Here is a 12066-nt window from a genome sequence, read left to right as displayed (position 1 = left end):
AACCAATAAAAAAAAAAAAATTCAGAGACAATGTCTTAAACAAGATCGCAAAAATAAAGGAAAAGATTGACAAGTTTGACTGCGTTAAAATTCAGAACTTCTGTTTATCCAAAGGCAGGAGAAAGAAAGTGAAAAGGCTGTGTAGAGAAGGAGAAGATATTTATATTACATTAACTCAACCAAGAGTTTGTACCCAGAACTACAAGTCACAAAGAGCTACAGACCCACAGAAAAAAAGCTAGACAGATAGCTCAATAGAGAGGACCAAGCAAGCACTCCACCCAAGAGCAATTCCACCTGTAAAACTGTGGCCGATCTCACTAAAAACAAGAACACAAAATAAAATGAGAGTGAGATACCACTGAATAGGTATGACCGTCAGAGAGTAGGACATAATAAGCAGGCAGCGAGGGAGATGAGCCCATAGGCACGGCTCTGTGGAAACATTCCAACCACCAAAACCCTTTGACCCAGAGGACTGGAAAAGGGGGAGGCAGGCCTGACCAGAGTGGGAGCTACAGAGAGTTCCAGACTCAACAGCCGAAAGAACACACCCCTCAGAAGGTCACAGCATGACCAAGAACAAGTCACCTTCCAGATGCCTAATTCTCATAAAAATTAGGCAGCTCCACCAGCCGGGTACATGAAGGCAGGTAGGGAGAACAGGCAGGCAGAGCGGGAGATGGAAAGGGTGGATAAGGAGGGCAGATGTCAGGACCACCGTTTGACATGTTTGACAAGTGTCTACCATTTGATGTGCTCCAGCCTGAAAAGTCTTAACTGGACTTCTCCAAAAATTGTCACCATGGCTGATTTTAGGACTGTCAGCAAAAGAGTCTCTGTAGATAAACTTCCCATTTTCGTGTTTACTGATTTTAGGACTGTCAGCCAAAGAGTCTCTGCAAAAGAGTTCAATGTAGATAAACTTCCCATTTTCTGTTTACTTGGCCACTGGCCGGGAAGATACCAGCACTCCAGGTGCTGGACACCCCTTACTAGTTTTTCACAAACGTATCCAGTAGAGTACTTTGAAGAAATGTGCAAACAAGGCCTGTGGCCTTGAGCTGGGCTTCACAGAGATGTCTACATTTTTAAGATAAGTTACAAATGGGCTCCATGGTAACAGCTGGCAGAGAGAGGAAAGGAAGGGAAGAAGAAGCTCTCCCCTTCTCAGGTGTTGTCCTTGAAGAGTTAACTTGCCCAGAACAGTGAGAGAAAGAGATGCTTTTATGTGAACTTCTACAGACTGGGAAATTCTGAGCCCCTCTCCTTACATGCTGGGTATAAAACTCTGAAACTCCCTGAACTCGGGGCTCAGGGGATTGATTGATTACAGCAGAAGCTGTGCCCCCTGAACCTGGCTGCAGCCAAATAGAACTGTTTCCTGCTACCTTCGGTGCCTTGCCTTATTCCTACAACAAGCCATCAAATAACAATATCTGTTTCTCCAAAGGGACCAAGAACTCCATTCTTACAAAAAAAAGACAACTGTGCATTTCAGCCTGAGCACACACAACAATTAAAATCTCAAGGACAGGTTATAAGGGAGTTAGCCAACTTCCCCTGTGCACCCTTACTCTCCATGGGGAGCCTCCTTACACCTCTGAACCCTAACCTCTGTCTTTAATGAATTCCTGCTGGCTTACTTCAGCTTTCAGGGTGTTCATTCTTCCCCTCAGGGGAACAGGTTCTGGATCCTGATTTCTACCAATAGCCAAAGCCCCTAAGCCCAGCAGCTCCTCAGCAACCCTCTCCCTGCCCTGTCTTTGTGGGAGTCTGGTTTCTTTTCTTGCCTGAGCAAGCCTTACTCTTTCACACTCACTCGCCATCATCTGTGGATTTCATTCTTTGAGTTTGAAAGACAGGAGCCTGGAAAGGGATCCCTGGTGGCAGGCACTGCTTTCTGTGGAGCTGAAAAAGCTGTCATGCAAACAGGCCCTGCCAGCCAGGATCGGAACAGCCCAACATCCCGTGTCACCACCACACAACAGGGGGAATGGCTTTAATTGACGTGGAGCAAGATGAACTCAGCTCAATATAAGTGAGGTCAACCTCTTGGGAAAGCATATAGGCACCGTCTACTGAAGTGGACATGCATATATATTGTCCTTATAATCATCTATTCAATTTCGGTATGAATGTGTGCTTATGTATAAAATGTTCACAATATCTCTATCACTGCAATACGCAGAAAATGTGAGTCCATTCAAGTGGCCATAATCGAGGAATGTATGAATAGCAGAGTGACACATTCACAGTGCAACTTCATACAGCAATAGAAATGACAAGCTGGAATATGTGCATGGATAAATGTCATGAACATAATACTGAGTGAAAGAAGCAAAACAGAAAAGAGAGTGAATTGCATTGGTATAAAATTCAGAAACGGGCAAAATTAAAATACTGTTTAAAGATGGGTAACAAAGTGAAACCAGTCTTGAACATCAGGATCCAGTCCTGATTCCCCTGGTGTTGAAGATTAAACACTGGAGAAACACCCAGGCAAGAGCAAACAGTTTTATTTAGAAACAGAACGGGATGGGGAGGGGAAGACAGCCAGGCTCCTCCAGAGAGGAGGGGGTCCAGAGCTGGTGCCTGCAGAAGTGGGGGTGTCTGTCTTGTCCTTTATAGATTTTAGGTTTCCTTTCTTTTTCTCCTCTCTTATCTTGCCTGCGTGGCCGAAAGGGCAGGAAGAGACCCATGAGGGGGTGATTGCTTGTGTTGGAAAATGTGACCCTTCCCCTCCCCCCAGAGGTTGTTAGCAACCAGGTGATGGGGAAGTGCTATCTACCATTTCCCTTTCCATGATAGTTAGCTGCTTTCCATAATTAGCTCCCTGGTCTCAAAAGTGAAGCCATGTTACCATTTTACCAGGTAAAACACAGTAAGGGAGGGCATTGTGATAGAGAAAGAGTAGGCAAGGCTTCCAAGGTCCTGCTAATACCTTATTCCTCTATCTTAGTAATGATTACATGGGGGTTTGTTTTACAATAATCTGTTAAGCTGGACACTTTTGTTCTAGGCATGAGGTAGGGGTGTGTGTGTGTGTGTGTGTGTGTGTGTGTGTGTGTGTGTGTGTGTGTATGATATTTAGCAACACAAATTATTCTTTAAAAAGAATGGGGATGTGGCTCAAGCGGTAGCGCGCTCGCCTGGCTTGCATGGGGCCCAGGTTCCATCCTCAGCACCACGTACCAACAAAGATGCTGTGTCGGCCAAAAACTAAAAAATAAATATTAAAATTCCCTCTCTCTCTCTCTCTCTCTCTCTCTCTCTCTCTCTCTCTCTTCTCTCTCTCTTAAAAAAAAAGAATAGGTCAAAAGTGAAAGGTGGGGCTAGGGTTACGACAATAAAAAGACAAGTAGAGTTGGGTGTAATTCTATGAGACAGCATAACAGGACTGCTTGTCACTCTCACTGGAATTTAAGTTCATCCACTAGAATGTTATTATCCGCTTTGTGAATCAAGGAGGGAGGGAAATGTACAAAGAAAAAAGAGGAAGAGAGAATGGGAAGTCGTCAGGAGGCCAATTTGAGTGAGTGGGGGGACTTGGAGACTGCCCCCTGAGGGACTGAAGTGCCTTCGGAGCCCCCCCCCATCAATTTAACAGTCCCCGCCCCAACCTGTTGCTAAGGTAACCCTTCTCAGGAATTGCCCCTCCTACGTTGAATTGTAAAGGTTGTTAATCAGTTTGTCCTGGGCTGCTCCATCCTGCCCCACCCCCTTCACTCAGCCCACCTGTGTCCCACCTTTTGGCCATCCCACTGAGCTTTTCCTGTAATCAAGAAGGAGAGAGATCAGGGGAAGGGGGCCGAGAACAAAGGAAGCCTAGGACACATGAAAAAGGCAGAACCCCTCGCTTCTTGGGATACCAGCTATGGCCCCCTTCTCCCTCCTGGGAGAGGCCTATGTTACCCCTTTTGAAATAAACCCTACTTCATATTGGGTTTGCCTCAGAGTGCTTCTCTAATGTTCAAACTTCAACATGTGGGGAAGCAGGACTCGTCACCAAAAATTGTTGTTATCGGTATTAAATGATTAAACTGTATTGATTATTAAACTTTGAATTGTATTGATTATTACAAATCATTGGATTGATTATTAAACTTGCAAATATTGTTAGGAGGAGAAGATGGGGTTAAAATGTCTTGTGTTATTGAAACTGGTGTTTGGAGATGAAACTCAATTTCATGCTTTGCCAATTTCCTTCTGGTTTCTTGTCTTGCAAATTTGAAAAATAAAATCCACGGACAATAATGGAAAGGAAGAGTGAATGATATAGGATTTATTTAAGTAAGAAAAGATAGAACTCCCCCCCATGTGGGAGGAGGCCAGATGGCAGAAACACCCACCCTGGTGCCCTAGCTTAGGGGCTTGTATGGTTCTGGACAGAGCTCAGAGTGTTATGCTGGAATTCGGGACCCCCCAAAGACCACCAGAGACCAAGATCGATGTAAACAGCAAAGAGGTGTTTATTACGAGCTAGCTTGGTCCTCCGTGTGCACACAGCAACTGGTGACGCTGAGAGGCCCCGAGCCCAGGGTTTGCAGCAGTTTTATAACACTTTTTACATACATCATAGCATCTCTTAGCAGGTCATCACACACCATGGGAAAATTGTAAAACAACTCTAAAACATGGTTAGCACATTCACTGGTGGGAACAAGTTGGGTAGGGGTGATTGGTTAGTACAAGAGGGGGATTCATTTGAACTGATTGGTTTAAGCCAAGAGGGGTGTTCCTGCTGAACTATAGGGTTTCCCAACACCATAAACTACTGGGAGGGTCATCTGGCATCCCAGGTATTTCCCTGTCTCATGCTGATTGGTGGCTGCTAGGGGATTGCTATGGGTCCCCACCTAGCCTGACTGAGTCAGGGACACCTGGTGCAGCAGATCTCATTTGTAGATAAACAACCTTGCAGGATGGGAGTGTGCCTGGGAGTGCTCTGTGGGTCTTTCCAAGGACAAAGGTCATGTCCCTTCCTTGGACAGGCTTTGCTCTGAGGTAGAGGCTGGTTTTTCAAGAGTGGAAGCTGAGGGGCTGCCCTAAACCCATGACCTTACCTTACCGGCATCAAGCATGGAGACTGTCCCCTCCCCTGGCCTGTCTAGCACTGAAAGGGAAGTGACCACAACACTCAGAACAACCAAGAGATCTTTATTGCAGCAGTGTAACAGAGGAGAAAAGAGAGAAAGAGAAGAGAGAGAGAGAGAGAGAGAGAGAGAGAGAGAGAGAGCAAGAGAGAGCAAAAGAAGAGACAGAGAAAGCAAGAGAGATAGCAAGAGAGAGAAGGGCCCCACAGGCGGGAGTTTTAATAGCCAAATTCTAATGGGGCTCTGGGTCTGCAAGCTGCCTTGTTGGCACAAGGAGGGTTAAGTGTTCAGTCTTGGGGGGCGGTCTCAGTGTTCAGTCTTGAGCGGGGGCTTGGGCATTTGGGCTTGAAGCAAATAGTTGATAAAGAACCAGACAGAGGGTTTGAGTGGCCAGGTCACCCTGCAGCTAGCTTTGTTTGGCATGCCCTGCAGACAGCTTACTCAGCCTGTCCTGCACCTAACAGGCACGGGCTAACCAAATCTGTGTATGTATGCCTTTTGCTCCACCTTATCCCCTCTGCAGGCCAACTAACCCTACATATGCATATCTTCTGACTTTTTTTGTCTACAAATTGTAAGTAGTTCTGTGGGTCAGGCCAGAGAAGTAATCTAATTGATAAAACTATGTCAAGTTCATTTTCCTTTTTCCACTTCTGCCTATTTCTTATGCAGGTGGGTGGCTGAATCCAGCCAGCTGAGATCCAGGCAGAGCTCCTAGGCTCGGTTGCCAAAAACCCAGAAATCATAACTGACATTCATGTTCAGGGATGGCTCTGCTCCTGTGGGCATCCTCATGGGACTTCTGATGGGCAGTGATGTAGAATTTTCTAAGAAAATTCAGAGGAAAAAAAAATGTTAATTATATGACATCAATGTCATTTGAAAAATTCCAAACCCATTAAAACTTTAAATCAAATTATTTTATTTTAAGACATCAAAAGCAATCATAGTACCTACAGGCCCCTGATTTCTTTTTCTTTCTTTCTTTTCTTTTTTTTTATATTGGGGATTGAATTCAGGGGCATTTTATCACTGTGCTACATACTCAATCCTTTTTATTTTTTTATTTTGTGATCAGATTTCACTAAATTGCTGGCCTCATCCTCCTGTTTCAGCCTCCCCAGTATCCAAGATAACAGGTGTGCAACAGCCACCATTGTTTCTGGGGAAACAGACCAGTGGGGGGGGGTGGGGCAGGGAACCAGACCAATGGAGAGAAGGAGAACCCCGATCTTTATTTTACATCAGGAACTCATAGGAGAATCTGAGTCCGGATCCACTTTCTCACGACATTTTTTTCTTTAAAAAAAAAAAAGATTTCTGATCTACCGGACTAAAGGCCTGAGGTGGGGGCGACTCTAACATAAAGCATGCTTACAGAAACAGGTAAGAAGAAATGGCTCTTTTTACTGGCAGTGATTTAACAGCTGGTTTCAAAAGGGAGTAGCCAGCCTCCTAGAGACAGTTACTTACAATCCAAAAGGTAGGGACCCCAGGTTAGTGAGGTTTCCTGAAGAAAGTCTCTGGAAGGGCAGGAGAACTGACCCTCTCCCCAGGCATTTGTTTGAGCCGATGTTCTTAGAATTTCATTTTGCAGCTGAGCCTGACTTTGCTGTTTCACCACCACCCTCAGCCTGGCTCCTGGTTTCTTATTCTGGTTCATTTCGGCTAAGAAGGGCTCCGCACCTGAATGGAGCTAAGGTTGTTTCTGCAGTCACTATTTCCATAACAGAGATCCATGCACCTATTAGAAAAGTCATCAAATTCTTGGTTTAACTTCAGAAAAATGCCAGTCATTTGATGCCTGTCTACTGAACTTTTTTTTTTTTTTGTAGCAGGGATTGAACCCCGGGGCCCTTAACCACTAGCCACATCCCCAGCCCCTACTCAGAGCCTTTTGAACTTAAATACAACCGTGAGACATCTCCCATTTCAAGCTTGATATTGACAATAAGGGTTCACCACGGGGAACTGGGTGGCCACCACTTCTTTGTGCCCTTCTTTTCAGCTGCATCTATTCAGAACCTCTTTGTTTTCACTTCCTCTTTGAGTGAAGTGCTTCTGACACCTGGAGTTTGAGCTCTGTGGACGATCTCTGAAATATCAGAGTGTCTGTACCCTTGGGCAAGCAGAGGGGCGATGGGTTGGTCTGGATCGCACTGTTCTCATTAGCCAGCCTCCAGGGGGATAGCTTCACCTTGCCCCACTCTAGTTTCAGTTAGGAAATATATCTCAGCCCATTCCTGCAATGAAAACGCAGGGTGAGTTTCTGAAAACTCCCAGTGAGGCCCGATCCTTCCCAGTGCAGAAACATGCGCTCCCTTTTGAATTCCTTGGGTGGATCAGCCACATTCCTGTGCAGCATGAGCAGGACTGCATGCCCATCTAAAGCAACGACACGACCTCAAGGCTCTCTGTGATTCTTTAACTATCTTCTACCCTTGAACCCAGAAAACACCTCAGGAATTCAAGAGTGCTTCCTCTAGTGTGCTCCTGGGACCTGAAGGCGGGGTGAATTGGGGGAGACGGATAATAGGGATCCTTTCAGGGCTTGGCCCCGTAACAGGGTCCACTTTATGCTTTGACTATAGACAGCCCTTGCTGCTCTGCCACTGTGACTTAAATGGACCAGTTTCTTTCTCTTCCTCTCTGCCTGCTCCCCAATCTCAGGAGAAACCTTTCTTTCCCAGCCTAAGCGGTTATCCGACCTTAAGCACACACCCACCATCTCCACTAAGTAATTTAAACTTTGGGGAAGGCACCAGAAGAGCTCAGAAATGACCACCTCCCAACTTAACCAGTGAATGGCAGCCCCGACCGACCGAGAACCTGTGGAATGCAGCTTTTGAATCTGTTTAAAGGCCCCAATTCTTGCTGAGGGGCACAATCAAAGCCTCTTTCCTTTTTTTTTTTTTTTCAAAACTGTGTTCTTGTTCTTGGATTCAGACCCAAGGACCACGCTTTTGGTCCTAGTAATTTTTGACAATATCTTTATTGGAGTTTTGTACCACACAAAGATTCTTACAGATAAAAACATTACCATAGTCATCAGAGAGACAGGCTGAAATTGGGGCCCCTCTGAAACTGAAAGCAACTTCCTCTTGCCCCAAGTAAAGGACAGGGTGGGGGGGTGAGGAGGGTGGGGGATGTGCTGTCCCCACCCTGTCTGGAGGAAGCCTAGGAAGCCCAGAGGAGACTGTCCCTTGGCCAGGCCCATGCAGGCTAACTATATCTGCATATGTATATTTCCTGTCTTTTATGCTATTTTTGCTACCTTTTCTTTTTGAAAGTCTTCTCACTCAGAGCCTCTCACAGATAGAAATTTGAAACAAAAGTGTCTTCTGTTTTCCCTCAAAGCTGGCTTTGAGTAAACTCGATTTTCCTACCAATTTGAATCTGAATATCGGCAAGGTAGCTTGGACTCTCCCCTTGGGTGGTAACTGAAGGGAAAGTGAGGAAAGAGAGACAGGAAGACGCAGACCAGCTGACAAATAAAGGCCATCTCTCTGCAGGAGAGAGGGGCAGCGCAGGCTTGAGTTCTGGGACTTCTAATGGGGGAGGCTCAGGAACCAGAGCTGGGGGGGCCCTAATGTGGGTGGTTAAGAGTGGGGTTGGCAGGAGGGAGTGGGGAGCCTTTCTGAGAAAGGCCCTTGGGTGGGAAAGTGAAAGTTTTTCCTTAAAATGGCGGCTGTCACTGAAGATGGCTGTCCAGAGGCTAAGCAAGGACCTTATAGTAACAGTGCCACTCAGTCACACTAGTACCTACCAAAGATATCGAGATTTCGACTTTTGCTAAAAAAGACTATCTGCTTTGGCTGCCACTGCCTAGGAAAGTGACTCAGGCTACCATGGGCCCCCAAATTTCTGCTGTTGTAAGGCAACCATTGAAGCCATTCGTGTGCAGAGTGCCCAGAGGTAAAGCTTGCTCCACCTGCCCCTGCTTACAGAGGACTTGACAGCTTTCTAGAAATCCCTTACTGTTGCCTACTACTAGGCCTTAGTGATAGAAAACGGATGTGAGCAGTGTGAACACGAGGTTAAGGGGACAATTCTAGAGGCTGTCCTGACCTCCACGTGTTGTCTTTTACAAAGCAATTTAGCCCCAGCCCTGTCTGGCTTAGGTCAGCAGGATATGCTGCACTCTGCAGCGCACAGCCTGTTATCTGCAGGAGAATCGCAGGCCCCAAAGGCTCCTCTGTGCCCATAAGGGGAACACTAGTTACACTAAAGAGGGGGGCTTCTCTGGCATTGACACAGACTAGATTCCACAGCTCAGGGGAATAGGATAATTAGAAGCAAAGTTCCACAACCATGAGATCTGTAAGAACAAGTTCCAATTAGAACCAGAGCTTGGACCGAGTGACCCAGAGTTGCCTTAGATCTTTTCCATGCATGGAGGACCTGGAGTCGAAAGCAATCCTGCAGTCAGTCAGAAGTCGACAAGTGGACCCGGGTGGGATTCTCTGGAAACTTCCCTGGGACCCTCAACTGGAGGGCAGGAGGGGTACACTGTCCTGCTCTTTGAGAGACACCGGTGATGAGAATCGGGGCCAAGTCCCATTCGCCCAGCTGTGAAGACGGAGCACCCAAGAGACACTGAGGCAAGAGCCAAAAGTTTTGTTTAAAGGATAGAAGAGAGAGAGAGAGAGAGAGAGAGAGAGAGAGAGAGAGAGAGAGAGAGACTCCTCCACAGAGAGAGAAGAAGGAGTCCAAGTTGGAAGTTGGTGCCTGAGGAAGTGAGGGTGTCCTGCCCCTTTTATGGATTTTAGATTTCCTTTGTTCTCACGCCCCTCTTCTCCTCTGATCTTGCCTTCCTGACCAGTGACCAAAAGGTGAAGTGATCCAAGAGCAAAAATGAATTGGTGTGGGAGTCCGGGCAGGAAGGGAGAAGCTTAGGGGGCATTTATTAACAACTCCTACAACTCCCCAAGGGAGGATTAATCCCCTGGAGGCAGGTAACCTTAGCAACAGGCTGGAGGAGGGGGAAGGGCTCTGGAGGTATTAGCATTTCATTTCCTTTCCTTTCCCACCAGCCCATTTTCCTTACCCGACCCAATCAGACCCAATCATTGGTTACCTACACTGACTGGCCTTTTGCACCCCCCACCCCCACCCCAAGGGATCCACTTTCTCTGCTTTCCTATCCTTTTTTTTTTTTTTTTCCTTTTTGCTACCAGGGACTGAACTCAGGGGCACTCAACCACTGAGCCACATCCCCAGCCCTATTTTGTATTTTATTTAGAGATAGGTTCTCACTGAGTTGCTTAGCGCCTTGCTTTTGCTGAGGCTGGCTTTGAACTTGTGATCCACCTGTCTCAGCCTCCTGAGCTGCTGGGATAACAGATATGTGCCCCAGGATCCTTTTTAACAAACTTACACCTGCTACTCTGAGCCACACATCTAAAATCTTTCTTTCATGATTGCAAGAACCAGTAACAGAGAACCTGTATTCATTCAGTGGCTGCCTTGACTCTGCAGGGGGTCCTTGCTCTGTAACATTGCCAAGGAGATTTAACAAACCAGATCCAGTTGCTCAGCCAAAACAAAAACAAGCAGATTTGGTACTATGTACACATGGAGACTTGGTACTATGTACACATGGAAGAAAACCAGTGTCCCTCCAGCACACATCATTCACTAAGTCTATTCAAAAACATTAAAAGTCATTCTATTCGGTTACAGTTATCAGATTCAACAAGTAAAAATATGGGACTTACAGTTACATTTGGATTTCAGATAAATAATAATTAATATTGTATTATAGTAAAATTATTATTTTTGATTTGAAATTCAAATTTAACAGGGCACCCTGTGTTTTATTTGGCAATCCTATATAAAGTGTCAGGCAGTGTTCTGGGAACTGGTATTAGAATGTGACCACTACATGGTCCCTGTGTTAGGAGACAGATAGATTAGGAGGGTGTGAACACAAGGTTAAGAGAGTAATTCTATAAAATGAGACCAATGTGTTGACCCCCACATGCTTTCTTTTCCAAGAAGCAATTTACCTGTAGCCCTGCCTGGCCTAAATGCACAAGGTATATTACATTCCTCCCTCAGCAAACTACCTGTTATCTTCAGGAGAAATGCGGGCCCAAGATAATGTCAATGGGAGGAACCCAGGAGACTTTTGTGACCAGATCCTGAAACTCTAGAGAGATAAGAATAACAACAAAATCTGTAAGAATATGTGGTTAAGAATCAAATTTGAGGGCTAGGGATGCGGCTCAAGCGGTAGCGCGCTCGCCTGGCATGCGTGCGGCCCGGGTTCGATCCTCAACACCACATACCAACAAAGATGTTGTGTCCGCCGAGAACTAAAAAATAAATATTAAAAATTCTGTCTCTCTCTCTCTCCTCTCTCACTCTATCTTAAAAAAAAAAAAAGAATCAAATTAGAACAGGTCAGCATTAGCCAAGGTAACCTACAGTAGCCATGGCAGTGGGTACTTAAAAGTCTGATGTCATCTTGCTGTTCAGTCAAGAGTGAAGAGGTGGCTCTGGGCAGGACTCTCCGGAAACTTCTCTGAGATCCTCAGTCAAACTGGACACAGTAGAGGTACACTGTCCCTCTCCTCTCCGAGATGACCCACTCTCTCCCTTTTCCTATCCCTCAGTAAACTCATGTCTGTTACTCTGAGGCACAGGTCTGAAATCTTTCTGACTTTGTTATGAGAATTGGGGTTTGAAGGGAAGGTCTTCCTGATGCTTCAGTTTCTTGGAAGGCCCCAGCTCCGTAACACCTGCCTTACTGAAAGAAGGATAGACCTCGGGTGGAAATAAGATTCAAAAAGCTGCTTTCTGAGCACCTCTTTCCAACCACAAGAAATGACTATTAATAGAAATGATCAACATCCTCACCTTGGACCATGGGATTCATTTGCATTCGTTTATGGTGTAGAATTAGTCAGACAGACTACATCTCAAAGTTATCCACATTCAACTCTGCCTTCCTTCTGTTTTATTAGCT

The sequence above is a fragment of the Ictidomys tridecemlineatus genome, chromosome 11 (assembly GCF_052094955.1).
Source record: "Ictidomys tridecemlineatus isolate mIctTri1 chromosome 11, mIctTri1.hap1, whole genome shotgun sequence".
In the NCBI taxonomy this organism is placed as follows: domain Eukaryota; kingdom Metazoa; phylum Chordata; class Mammalia; order Rodentia; family Sciuridae; genus Ictidomys; species Ictidomys tridecemlineatus.
This window is presented reverse-complemented; position numbering follows the sequence as displayed.